This window comes from Mustela lutreola, chromosome 18, assembly GCF_030435805.1.
Source record: "Mustela lutreola isolate mMusLut2 chromosome 18, mMusLut2.pri, whole genome shotgun sequence".
In the NCBI taxonomy this organism is placed as follows: Eukaryota; Metazoa; Chordata; class Mammalia; order Carnivora; family Mustelidae; genus Mustela; species Mustela lutreola.
Window position 1 is genome coordinate 20,076,329 of NC_081307.1, and position 13,278 is coordinate 20,089,606.

Below are 13,278 nucleotides of genomic sequence, written 5' to 3' on the forward strand. Positions count from 1 at the left end.
ACCATAAAAAATTCAAAGATTTTTATACAAAACTCTGAAGCTGGCTTTGCAAAATTGTAGAATTGTTCTATTCCATGATTATTATTAAACATATCAAGTCACCACTAATCTCACCTCTTCCTCACAATCACTTGCTTCTAGAATTAAAATGTATTTTATCATTCTGCTCAAGTTTGTTTTCCCAGCACAGACACCCATTCTGCTATTTTTGACTCAAACCTCTGATGCTTACTCAAGTACAAGCAGTGACGACTATATCATGACTCGCTGACAGCAACTACTGAATTTTTTTTGTCTTCAGGAATTATAAATATGAAAATAATGTGCATCATATATTATATGTAGTATAGACCTACAATTTAAACTCCAATCTGTATTATTCCAAAACCTATTCTATTTTTTCTCCACCATATTGACTCTTTAAAAATGGCAGTCTACGTAATAAAGACTGTCAGATTATAGTGTAGGCCTCCTTTAGACATGCTTAGCTATTTTTGTCCCTTGTGACAATAAAAACTACTTGGAAATGTATTATTTCTTGTATCTTACAGTCTCAGGGACATGTTCTTTCTCAAGGCAAACTTAGTTATTTTTGTAGCTTATATTTAGTAGACTATAAAGGTGTTTTTCACTCAGTGCTGTATAATCTCCAAAAGTACCTTTAATTGCAGATTTCTGTCAAGATACAGGATTTAATAAAAAAAAAAAATAAAGAACTGCTATTTGTAAGAAAATCAGCTCAGAACATTGAAGCTATTTGTTTTTAAGACCTTTCCTAAATTTGAGTTTCCAATTTAAAAGAAGTCCCACTCTTGTTACTGTGTATTTTGTTCATAGATTATAAATGATGGATTGCTACTATAAAAAAGTTCTAGACTTAGTATAATAAATTAATAATTGTAATAAATTAATGCTTGCAATACTTTAATATTTATGTGGTTATCTGCTATAAAAAGTAAGCTGAAGTACCTATATTGTCTTAAAATAAAGTTTAGATAATGGAAGAAAAGTGTGGACTTTTCAAAATGACATATTTCTTTTAAACAGGAAAAAGAAAATGAATGAAAATTTAAAAAGAATTATGGTGGGAGAAATATCACTGTAACTATAGCAATAATTTAAGTCTCAAAGTCTTTCTGATTCAATAAGTGAGTAGATCAGCCTTCATTTTTAATGAATGTTCTAGAGTGAAATTCAGGAACATTGGATGAGACTGCATATATTCCAGATGATAAATATTTTAAAATGTGTCACAGGGCTTCAGGTGGTTATAACTGTTACTGAATTAAGTCTATAGTACCATTTTTTAAAGGATAAAGTGTGATTATTTTTTTTCAGTTAAGAATGTGTGATTGTGGCACCTGAAATGGACCCCAGTTAACTTAAGTGGAAATATAGCCCACATTCAGGAGTGGAGGGGAAAGAATGGAAATGGGAAATAAGATAAGGAGCCACACCCCAGTCATATGCTGATATGGAATGTACAGGCTGGTTTTTAGGACTCTATAGAGCCAAGTTACATGTTGCTCTGGCAGAACCCATGGGTGACCCACTGGCTCATCAAATAGTTCATCACTGAACAGCTAGACTCCAGTGCCTGATTCACTGCACAGGACCACACTGGATTATCTAGTTTATTTGATGTAGGTGTGCTTCTTAGTTGGAATACAGTAAAGTCTTATTGCTATTCTCAGTTTAATGTGTTCCCTTAATGTGCGAGCCCAGTCCCCAAAAAAGACAAATAGGGAGATACATGGACAGATAGCCCCTTTACTCTGATATCATGTTCCTATGATCACATATATCTGAAAAGATTTCCCTACCTCATGTTAAAATTTTCTCCTTCCAAACTCTATTATTTCATTAAGCCTTAATGGAAAATAGAGATACCCTAGTTAAACATGAGCTGAGTCATCCAAACTCCATTATGATAGAATTTGAAAGTGTTTTTTTTTTTTTTAGATGCAATAACTTGGTTTATAGCATTATATAAACCTATTTTTGTGAATGACTGAATCTGAGTTTATAGTTTCCTTTATCTTGGCCTACCAGATTCCTTTTCCCTGTGCCTGTGGTTGCCCTGGATTTTGTAGCCATGCACAAAGAAAACACATTACAAAAGTATATATTTCCTTGTATGGAGATATGATTAAATGCTACAGAATTCACATTACCCATGTCCTCTGGCAGAGCGTTGAGCTGGGTATAGTTCTATTCCCAATGAGGTTCTAAGCTCTTGAAGGAATAAACATCTACTTCTGAGCAAGGTGGTAGAAAGCAAAGAACATGTAAAAGTCTATCAGTATACTTCATGGTTCTAAGAATAGAGCAACAGTCCTATTTACGCATTAGTATGGATCAATAATTCCTAATACCAAAACATTTTTCTCTGTATCATTATCTAGTTACAATCTCAGTTTTCACTCCATTGGAAACACTATTGTGTTTCTTGGTGGAAATTGTTCTCTTGAATACCAAAATATCTAAACAATGTGATTCAGCATCATGGGGACTGGAAGCTTCTATTTTGCTACTGGATCATTAACTGTTCTTTCATTGAGTTCTAGACTATGGGAGAAACAGTATCTGGTATTTGGGTAGAATCAGCAAATTCAAATTGGTATAGGTTTCTTTCAAAATTGAAAGAATTTACTAGGGCACCCGCTCAGTGGGTTAAGCTGCTGCCTTCGGCTCAGGTCATGATCTCAGGGTCCTGGGATCGAGTCCTGCATCGGGCTCTCTGCTTAGCAGGGAGCCTGCTTCTCTCTCTTCTCTTTCTCTCTGCCTACTTGTGATTTCTGTCAAATAAATAAATAAAATCTTAAAAAAAAAGAATTTACTAAACACAGTACTTCTTAAGAGTACAAAGTGCAGCAATTTCCCTCTCACTTTGAAGTGGATATCCTGAGGATATTCTCAGCTGATACTTGACTAATAAGGCAGATTCTTCTCTTTTTGGAAAATGTGTATTTATATATATGTGTGTGTGTGTGTGTGTGTGTGTATACATTGTACATATGTACCACATTTAATGCATTCATTAATGAGCACTTCACTAGTTTCTGTCTTAGTGGTTTTCATTGATGCTGCAATGAAAATAGGTGCAGATATCTCTGTGAGGTAGTTATTTCATTTTCTTGGATGTATATCTAGAAGTGGGACTTCTGGATCATATGGCATTGCTATTTTGAATTTATTGAGTAAACTCCATGCTGTTTTCCATGGTGGTTACAGCAATTTACATCCCCACCAACTGTACATAAGGGATTCCTTTTCTCCACATTCAAGCCAACATTTATTATCTCTTGTCTTTTTGATTATGGCCTTTCTAAGAGGTGTGAAGTGATGTCCCTTTTCATGTTTATTATGTTTTAAGATTTTATTTATTTATTTATTTATATTTATTTATAGAGCACAAGAGCTCTATACCAATTTGAATTTGCTGATTCTACCCAAATACCAGATACTGTTTCTCCCATAGTCTAGAACTCAATGAAAGAACAGTTAATGATCCAGTAGTAAAATAGAAGCTTCCAGTCCCCATGACGCTAAATGTCTATTCTAGTTCTCTGCCCATTTTTAAATCAGGTTATTTATATTTTGTTATTGAGTTGCATGAGTTTGTCATATGTTTGGTATTAACTCTTTTCAGATATATGATGTGCAATTATTTTTCCTAGTCTGTAGACTTTAATTTTCATTTTGTTGATTTATTTTTATTTTATTTTATTATTATTATTATTTTTGCTATGCAGAAGATTTTTAGTTTGATGTAGTCCTACTTCTTAATTTTGTTTTTGTTGCTTGGGATTTTGGTTTTGTATACACAAAATTATTGCCAAGGCCAGTATCAAAGAGCTTTTCCTCTGCATTTTCTTTTTTTAAAGCTTTTATTTATTTATTTGAGAGAGGCAGAGAGAGTGAGCAAGAGAGAGCACAGCAAGAGGAGTGGCAGAGGGAGAAGAAGAAACAGCAGATTCCCCACTGAGCAGGGAGCCTGAGGTGGGACTTGATCACAGGATCCTGGGGTCATGACCTAAGCCAAAGGCAAATGCTTAACTAACTGAGCCACCCAGGTGCCCTTCCCTACATTTTTTTCTGGGAGTTTTATTGTTTCAGGGCTTACATCTAAGTCTCCAATTCATTTTGTGTTAATTTTTGTGATTTGTCCAATTTCTTTATTTTGCAAATGAATATTCATTTTCCTAGCAACATTTATTAAAAACTGCCCTTTCCCCTTTGAGTATTCTTAGCACCCTTTTTGAAAATTAGTTGACCGCACCGGGTAGCTTTATTTCTGGGTTGTCAATTCTCTTCCATTTGTCTATGGTCAATTTTATGCCAGTACTGTAATGTTTGTATTATTAGAGCTTTGTAATAAAGTTCAAACTTTGGAAGTGTGGTGCCTCCAGTTTGTTTTTCTTCCTGAAGATTGTTTTTTTTTTCCAAAGAAGACATACAAATGATCAGCTGGTGTATGAAAAGATGTTCATCATTACCAATCATCAGGGAAACGCAGATCAAAACCACAATGAGAGGATGCCAAGATGGTTCAGTCCGATAAGCATGGGATTCCTGAATTCAGCTCAGGTCATGATCTCAGGGTTGTGAGATCAGCTCTGTGTCAGTTCAGGGTCTTTTGAAGTTCCCTATGAATTTTAGGATTGTTCGTTCTATTTCTGTGTGAAATGTCATTGGAATTTTGATTGGGATTCCATTGAATCTGTAGACTGTGGGAGGCCGCAATAAGGCTCGAGACGAGGACCAAACCAGGCCCTGACTTGTGCCTCCTTTGAAGTCTGAATAACCTAAGGAAAGGTTTAGGATGGGAAAAGGTGAGTAGCACTGAGAAAGGGTCTGTGCTATGTGTTGTGCGCTCACCTACGTGACTTCCCACATGCTTGCTAAACAAATGAGAACAGTTCGGTGGGGGTCAAAAGCTCGGTGCTGGTCCTTGCTGCCCTAATACTGCTCATAAATTACTTTCAGGTTTGCTTTATCAATACAGAACAATTGTGCTAGCTTCAGCCGTTTGGCGTCACGAGGTCTGCTTATAGTTAAATGTGAAACTTATTATGGGAACTCGTGGCTGTTTAACTAGACATAGGTGTATTGCTTCCCCTATCACTATATATATGGCCTTAACGCTTTGAATAAACTTAGCACTGTTGGACATCCTCCTCGGTGCTCCTCCTGCCCCATCTCTTTGTTTCTTAACTTATTTTCTTCATCCTCTTACCCTCACATTCCTGGTCAATTTCTCATGCTGGCCGTGACAATAGATGGCTTTAAATATTACGGACATTTTAACAATGCGATTTCTTTGGTCCATGGTGTGTTACTTGAGCTCTGTACTTTGAAACCATTTTTTTTTTTTAAACCAGTTTAATGAATCTTTTACTAAGGAACCTCAATTCTTCAGTCTCTCAGAGACAACAGCTGCAGTTATAAGCCTATAAGGAAGGGAACTTCCTTACAGAGTTTGTCATATGTCACTTTGTCAAAGGAGACCAGGTTATTTTGCTTATTATGAACTTTACCTTTGGAAAATTTTTCTTTGTAGCATTGGGTCTTTGTCTTTTTTGGTTGACTTTCCAGCACCTTTCTTTTTCTTGTCGTCCTTGGCTGGCATTGCAAAGCTGGGAGACCAGCGACTACTTCTATAGCTGGCTAAGATATTAGACAAAGAACCAACCTTTGAGTTTTTGTAGTATCAAAATTGATACTCTTTTTTCATCTCGTTTTACATATTTGATTATATAAAATCCTCTTTTATGTTTCATTTTATTTATTTGAATCTTCTTTCTCTTTTTCTGAATGTAGCTAAAGGTTTGTCAGTATTACTTATCTTTTCAAAAATCAGGTTTTAGTTTCATTGATATTTTCAGTTGGTTTTATGATCTTTATTTCATTTATTTATGTTCTGATCATTGTTATTTCCTTACTTCTGCTAAATTGAACTTAGTTTGTCATTATTTATCTAGTTCATTGAGGTATAAAGTTAAGTTTTCTATTTCAGATCTTTCTTTTTTCTTAATATAGACATTTATCTTTGAAATTCCCTCTTACGCTACTTTTGCTGCATTCCGTAAGTTTTGGCATATCGTATTCAACTTTTGTTTTTTCAAGATGTTTTTCCTTTTCATCTCTTCTTTGACCTGTTGGTTGTTCCAGAATGTATTATTTAATTTCCATGTATTTGTGAATTTTTCAATATTCATTCAATATTCAATGTTTCATAACTAGTTTCATGCTGCTGTGGTCAGTAAAAGTAAGTTTGTTCATAAGTTTGCAATGACTTGTTTTGTGATATAACATATGATCTGTTCTGGAGAATATTTCATATACACTTGAGAGAAACGTGTATTCTGATGCTGTTGCATGGAATTTCTGTATATGTCTGTTAGGTCCATTTGTCTTAATTATAATTCAAGTCAAATATTGCCTTATTGATTTTCTGTCTGCATTACTTTGCTGAAAGTGCTATATTACCACCCTCCACTGTTATTGTGTTGTCGTCTATTTCCCCCTTCCGATCTCTGTCTATGCTTTTAATATACTTAGGTTCTCTAAAGTTGTGTGCATGTATATTTGTGATTGTATATCCTCTTGATAAATTGAGCTCTTTATCATTTTATAATGAAATTCTTTGTCTCATTATAGCTTTGTGCTAAAGTCTTGTTTTTTCTTATATAAGCATAGCTACCTCTGTTCTCTTTTAGTTTTTCCTTGCATGGAATATCTTTTTCTATCCCTTTACTTTCAGTCTTCATGTCTCTTTAAAGCTGAAATGAGTCTTCTGTAGGCAGCATATAGATGGATCTTGTTTTTGTATCCAACAAACTACTTAATGACTTTAGATGGAGAATTTAGTCTATGTACACTTAAGTAATTATTCATAGCTAAGGATTTCCTAATACTATCCTTATAATTGGTTTTAGCTGTTTTATTTCACAAGGCCTGCCTTCTACTTCCTATTCTTTCTTCTGCTTGATGCATCTGTTGTTGATGGTCTCTGTTATATTTTTCATTTCATTCATTATATCGTTCAGCTCCAGAATTTCAGGCTCTTTTATATACTTTCTGTGTCTCTGTTAAACTTCTGATTTTGTTATATATTATTTTTCTAATTTAATTGCATTGTCTTCGTGTATTTTCCTGTAGTTTACCGAGCTTCCTTAAGACAATTACTTTGAATTCTTTATCAGGGAAATTATAGATTTTTTTTTCTTTGCATGTTTTTGAGTTCAGTTACCAGGAAATTATCGTCCTGCAAATACGCAATAACTTTCTGTCACAGTTCACTCCAACTGCTATGGAGAGCTCACCCAGGGAACTGGCCACAGAGTGGGATGTATTGCCTGTGGGTCATTTGAGGGATCTACAGGTGAGGATTCCTAATAGCTTGTGTGTGGGCTTCTTGATGAAGTCTGCAATATAGTAAATAAGACCTATGTCTCTTTAATTCCACTTTCCCAGCTGCTCCAGATTCCTCAATCTTGCAGCCCACCTCAGTCATCTAGGTCAGGGAAAGAAAGAAGTGGATCCATGACAGAATTCTGCAGAGCTGGGGAAGGCTGATGCTTATTCACACACTCTTGGGTTCCCTGGTGGAAAGAATAACTGGCCAAAATAATCTCTTTAGACACTGAGCTATGCCATGTTGGGGAAGTTCTCTCTAGACAGATGGACCATTATAAAATAAAAATAATATACCATTTTGTCTGCTTCAAACTCTTTATTTGACTTTAAATAAAGATCTTTAAATGACTTATAATAAACCAAAAGGTCTACCTACTGCTTTCGCATTGTTTCATACAGTACCCTCCTCTTTTCTTTCCACTTGCCTTATGAGAAATTGGGTTCCCTCTCACCCCAAGGCTTTGCACAGGATTAACTCTCTGCTTAGAATATTCTTCTGACACATGGTCACTTGGTTTTCTCTCATTCATCCTTCAATTCTGAGCTCAAACATATTTGTCTCCCTCATTAGATCATAGATTGTTTTATAGCACAAGTATTGTTTTCTTTATAACACTATTATAGCAACAGTTATAATTTTACATTTGCTTGCAAGACTTTTTTCTCTTTTTATATGTCATTAAACTATATCCTCCATGTGGGCTGGAATTTTGTCTGATTTACTCATAATTATATCCACAGCACTTAATGCTGTGCTAAGTGGCATTTCTAATTTCAAATTTTTTCTTATCTTGGAAGCAATTACAATATTCACTTTGCCAGATACCAGAGTTCAAAATTTAGTCAATAGTTCCCTTTGGGATGGTATTATAAATTCTTTTTTTAATTAGAGGATATCCATGAACTATAAAATGACTTCCCAAAGAGTTCTGCTGAGCATTAGTTCAACCATTAGCTCAAACTAAGTTTGAAAAAAAAATGACATAATATAGCACATCTTAGAGAATTTTACAGTGCTCATCCATGAGGAAATTTCCTACATACATCATTGAGAAAGACTATTTAACTTCATTTGTTTTACTGCAGAATACTACCTGCTAACGCAAATATGAATATTATAGGATTAATATTTGATGTACATTCTGGGAAAGGTGTTAATGGGAATTAAGTCAAAATATATATAGAGAAAGGTGATTACCAAGAGATTAATTGGGAAGATTTTTGAGTCAGGTGAGGAGATCTGGATTTAAGTCTCACCAATGATATCTACTTTTCATGTGACCTCAAGTAAATTGCCGCCTTCATGGACCACTTCTGTCCACTATTATATTATTCTTAAAGATCTCTTCATGAATTCAGGAACTGTGGAAACTACTGAAATTACTTGAGATTTTCCTTTCATCATGGACAAATATGTCACACATGATCCTTAAATATAGGGAGTGGGAGTTTGTTGAAGAAAAATATTGTCTTGTTGCAGAATGATAATAAGGGCAATAAGCCTGTGGGAAAGTAATTTTTCCCTAGTTTGGATTCAATAAAAAACTCTATTTTGGCCTTATATAAATCTATGTCCCAGAACTATACTGAACCTACATGAATTGATTATAAAATCAAAACTATTACTATATATCTCTACCTGTTCTTTTATTCTTTCTGCTTAATTTATAGAATTTAAATAGTGAATATTACTTAAAGATCTTTTTAAAGCAGTAACTCAAATCCTGCAAATCCTGCATACTTCTTCTTCCTTCCCTATTTTTCACTATATTCTTTCATTTTCTTTTTTTTCTGAGAACTAATGAGCTTATTTTTATATCCTTGTAGAATTTTCCCTTGATCTAAAATACTCTTCTAATTCTTAATCTCTCTCATTATTTCAATGCCACACTTAAAAGTCTCATTTTAACATTTGCATGTAATGAGGTGGAAAAGAAGTAGAACAAATGCATTTTACATGTCATTTCTCAGTTACTACAGAAATAACCATCGGAATTTAAACATCAAAATAATCCTGTGCCATATACATCACCTTAAAGGCTATCCAAAGGATGTCATTAAAAATTTTTTTCTTGGGGCGCCTGGGTGGTTCAGTGGGTTAAGCCTCTGCCTTCAGCTCAGGTCATGATCCCAGGGTCCTGGGATTGAGCCCTGCATCAGGCTCTCCGATTGGCGAGGAGGCTGCTTCCTCCTCTCTCTCTGCCTGCCTCTCTTCCTACTTGTGATCTCTGTCTCTGTCAAATAAATAAATAAGATATTTTAAAAAATTTTTGTTCTTTTACATATAATGTTATGGTCTGAATGTTTGTGTCCCTCAAATTCATAAATTGAAACCCTAAACCACAGATTATGGTCATAAGAGGTGGCACATTTAGGAAGTGCTAGGGCATGAGAGTAAAACCCTCAATAATGGATTAGTCACTTACAGAAAATGCTCCAGAGAGATCTTTTATCCCTTCTGCCCTGTGAAGATACAATTAAAAGTCATACCTGGAACAGGACCTTCATCTGATCATGCTGGCACTCTGATCTTAAACTTCCAGCCATCTGAACTGTGAGCGATATATCCCTGTTGTTTATGAACTACTCAGTGTGCGTGTGTGTGTGTTGGATTTCTTTCCAGTGGTAGGAGTGCTAGATTCAAGGGAGGAATAGGAATTCCAAATTAAAAGGTATGGCAGAAACCCTTTAATTTGTCAAAGTCTGGAAGAATGAGAGCTACCAATAAAGGCAGACTTTGGCGAAATTGGGAGCCAACCAGAGAGATACTGTTTGTCATCATAGAACAGTATTTAAGAACAACAGCACTGAGAAAGAAAGGTACAACAGCTATACTTATGGATCTGGTGCCATAAGGACATTACTCTTTGACACAAAACAGCAGATTTTGGAGAGAAACAGAGTTACACCTAGAATGGAGGTTAAACTCTTTTCGGAATAAAAACTTAAATGTAACATATGCCCCTCTTCCCCAACATACCTGATAACTACAAGTAAACACAGATAACTATATATTTACATTTTAGCAAACTGGGAGGATTTTTTAAAGTCAGATAGCAAAATCAGAAATCATAACTAAAATTGTATATGCATTTAACTATGTAAAGTTAAATATTTAAGTACTACACAAATATAAATAAATATCTATTTAGATAAGAGAGAAATAGAAAGTCAGCAAATATATACAACCTAGATAAAAATGTAATAAAATTCCTCATATATAAATTCATTAAAGATTTTAAAAAGATGAATAACAAGAAAATGGGTAAAAGGTATGGCAAGGTCATTCATAAAATAAATACAGATAAGAAAGTGAAACTGTTCAACTGCTTTAATAATCAAAGAACTTGCTCATTTCAATACTTTTCTCTGATACATAGGTACATCAAATCCTATGATGTCATGAGTGTTACAAAGTATAGCAGTATTAACAAGAAAAGACATCCTAACAACATTTTACTTTCAATTGATTTTTGAGATACAAAATATATGGATAAAAAAGAAGTTTGGAAGCATACACAGCAACATGTTTCTTGATGAATTTAGAGTATATAACTCCAGATGGGATGATTATGGCTGGTTTCTATTTTTATTTATTTAATATTTCTAAGTTTTAAAAAATAGTGTATATAAACCAATGTACTATACAGATTTATAAATTTCAATAAAACTAATGTATACTCTTAGATGGTTTCAATAAGAAATATAAATCATAGCAGACATATGAGCCTAAATTTCCTTAATAAAAGCCATTTGAGATATATCATAAAAAATGATACAGAGGCAGAGAAAGACAACTATCATATGATCTCCCTGATATGAGGAAGTGGTGTTGCAACATGGGGGCTTAAGTGGGTACGAGAAGAATAAATGAAAGAAGATGGGATTGGGAGGGAGACAAACCATAAGTGACTCTTAATCTCACAAAACAAACTGAGGGTTGCTGGGGGGAGGGGGTTTGGGAGAAGGGGGTGGTATTATGGACATTGGGGAGGGTATGTGCTTTGGTGAGTGCTGTGAAGTGTGTAAACCTGGTGATTCACAGACCTGTACCCCTGGGGATAAAAATATATGTTTATAAAAAATAAAAAATAATATTAAAAAAAATGATACAGAGACTAGATAGCTTTCCAAATTTATCTTGTTCAAAGATTAAAAATAAACCACCCAAATGGTAATTGGCAAGCAACAGGATAAATACATTTCAGTATGCTCACATGATTGAATATTATATAGCAACCAAATTGAATGAATAAAGCTATATTAAAGAATACAGATAAATATTTTCATTATATTATTGATGGAAAAAAGTAAATTACAGAGAGCTCTAAAAAACATGATACTTTTTGTAAAGAGAAAACAATTTAAAACTAAGCAGGTTTTAGAAATATAATAACATGATTTAAAAAACTGTGGTATAGGGTGCCTGGGTGGCTCAGTGGGTTAAGCCTCTGCCTTCGGCTCAGGTCATGATCTCAAGGTCCTGGTGTCGAGTCCCCGCATCAGGCTCTCTGCTTGGCAGGGAGCCTGCTTCCCTATCTCTCTCTCTCTGCCTGCCTCTCCATCTACTTGTAATTTCTCTCTGTCAAATTAATAAATAAAAATCTTTAAAAAAAATAAAATGTTTTCAAGAATATTCACTTTACTAGTAATATTTCAGCAACAGGACAATGAATAGAATATGTAATAAAGTGCCATTAGACTCTGAAAAATAAAGGACATGTGTTTAATTATCGGCATGAATTACTGTCAGAAAAATACGTTGAATATACTGAAATATACCTATATAGAGAGAGCACAACAGAGAAACATTTATAGAAATACATATGTGTGGTTTTTCTAATCATTTAAGATACTCTTAGTGTCCTGATCTATCATTTACATAAGGTTGAAATATAAGGTTCAAACAGGCAGACACTATTATGACCAGGTATATATTTATGTCTTAAAAGGGTAAATAAATACATGGCAATATTGAACATCAAATTCATGATAGAGGGAGCAATGCAATCTGGGAGTGATATGCAGGCCTCCAGAATGATAGTAACATTTTATTTCTTAAATTATATAGTGGTACACATAGTATACAAGTTATACCAGTCTCTATCTTTTGTATTTTTACATATTCTAGGATGCTTTTCTTAAAAAGATTTTTATTTATTAATTTGACAGAGAGAAATTACAAGTAGATGGAGAGGCAGGCAGAGAGAGAGAGAGATAGGGAAGCAGGCTCCCTGCTGAGCAGGGAGCCCGACGTGGGACTCGATCCCAAGACCCTGAGATCATGACCTGAGCTGAAGACAGAGGCTTAACCCACTGAGCCACCCAGGTGTCCCATCTTCATATGGTTTTAATGAACGTTTAGTGATTAAACAAAAATTTACGTATTTTTACACTGAAAAATATATTTTCCTCTAAACTCTGTTTTAGCTGCATTCTACAAGTTATGTTATGTATTCATTCAGCTTAAAAATATATTTAATTTCTATTATGATTTATTTTTAACACATGACTTATTTATTTATTTTTAATTATGTTATGTTAATCACCATGCAGTATTAGTTTTTGATGTAGTGTTCCAAGATTCATTGTTTATATATAACACCCAATACTCCATGCAATACATGCCCTCCTGATACCACCACCAGGCTCACCCAATCCCCTGATGCCCTTCCCTCCAAACCCTCAGTTTGTTTCTCAGAGTCCACAGTCTCTCATGGTTCATCTCCCCCTCCAAATCCCCCTCCTCACACTTTTCCCTTCCTTCTCCTAATGTCCCCCATGTTATTCCTTATGTTCTACAACTAAATGAAAATATATGATAATTGACTTTCTCTGCTTGACTTATTTCGCTAA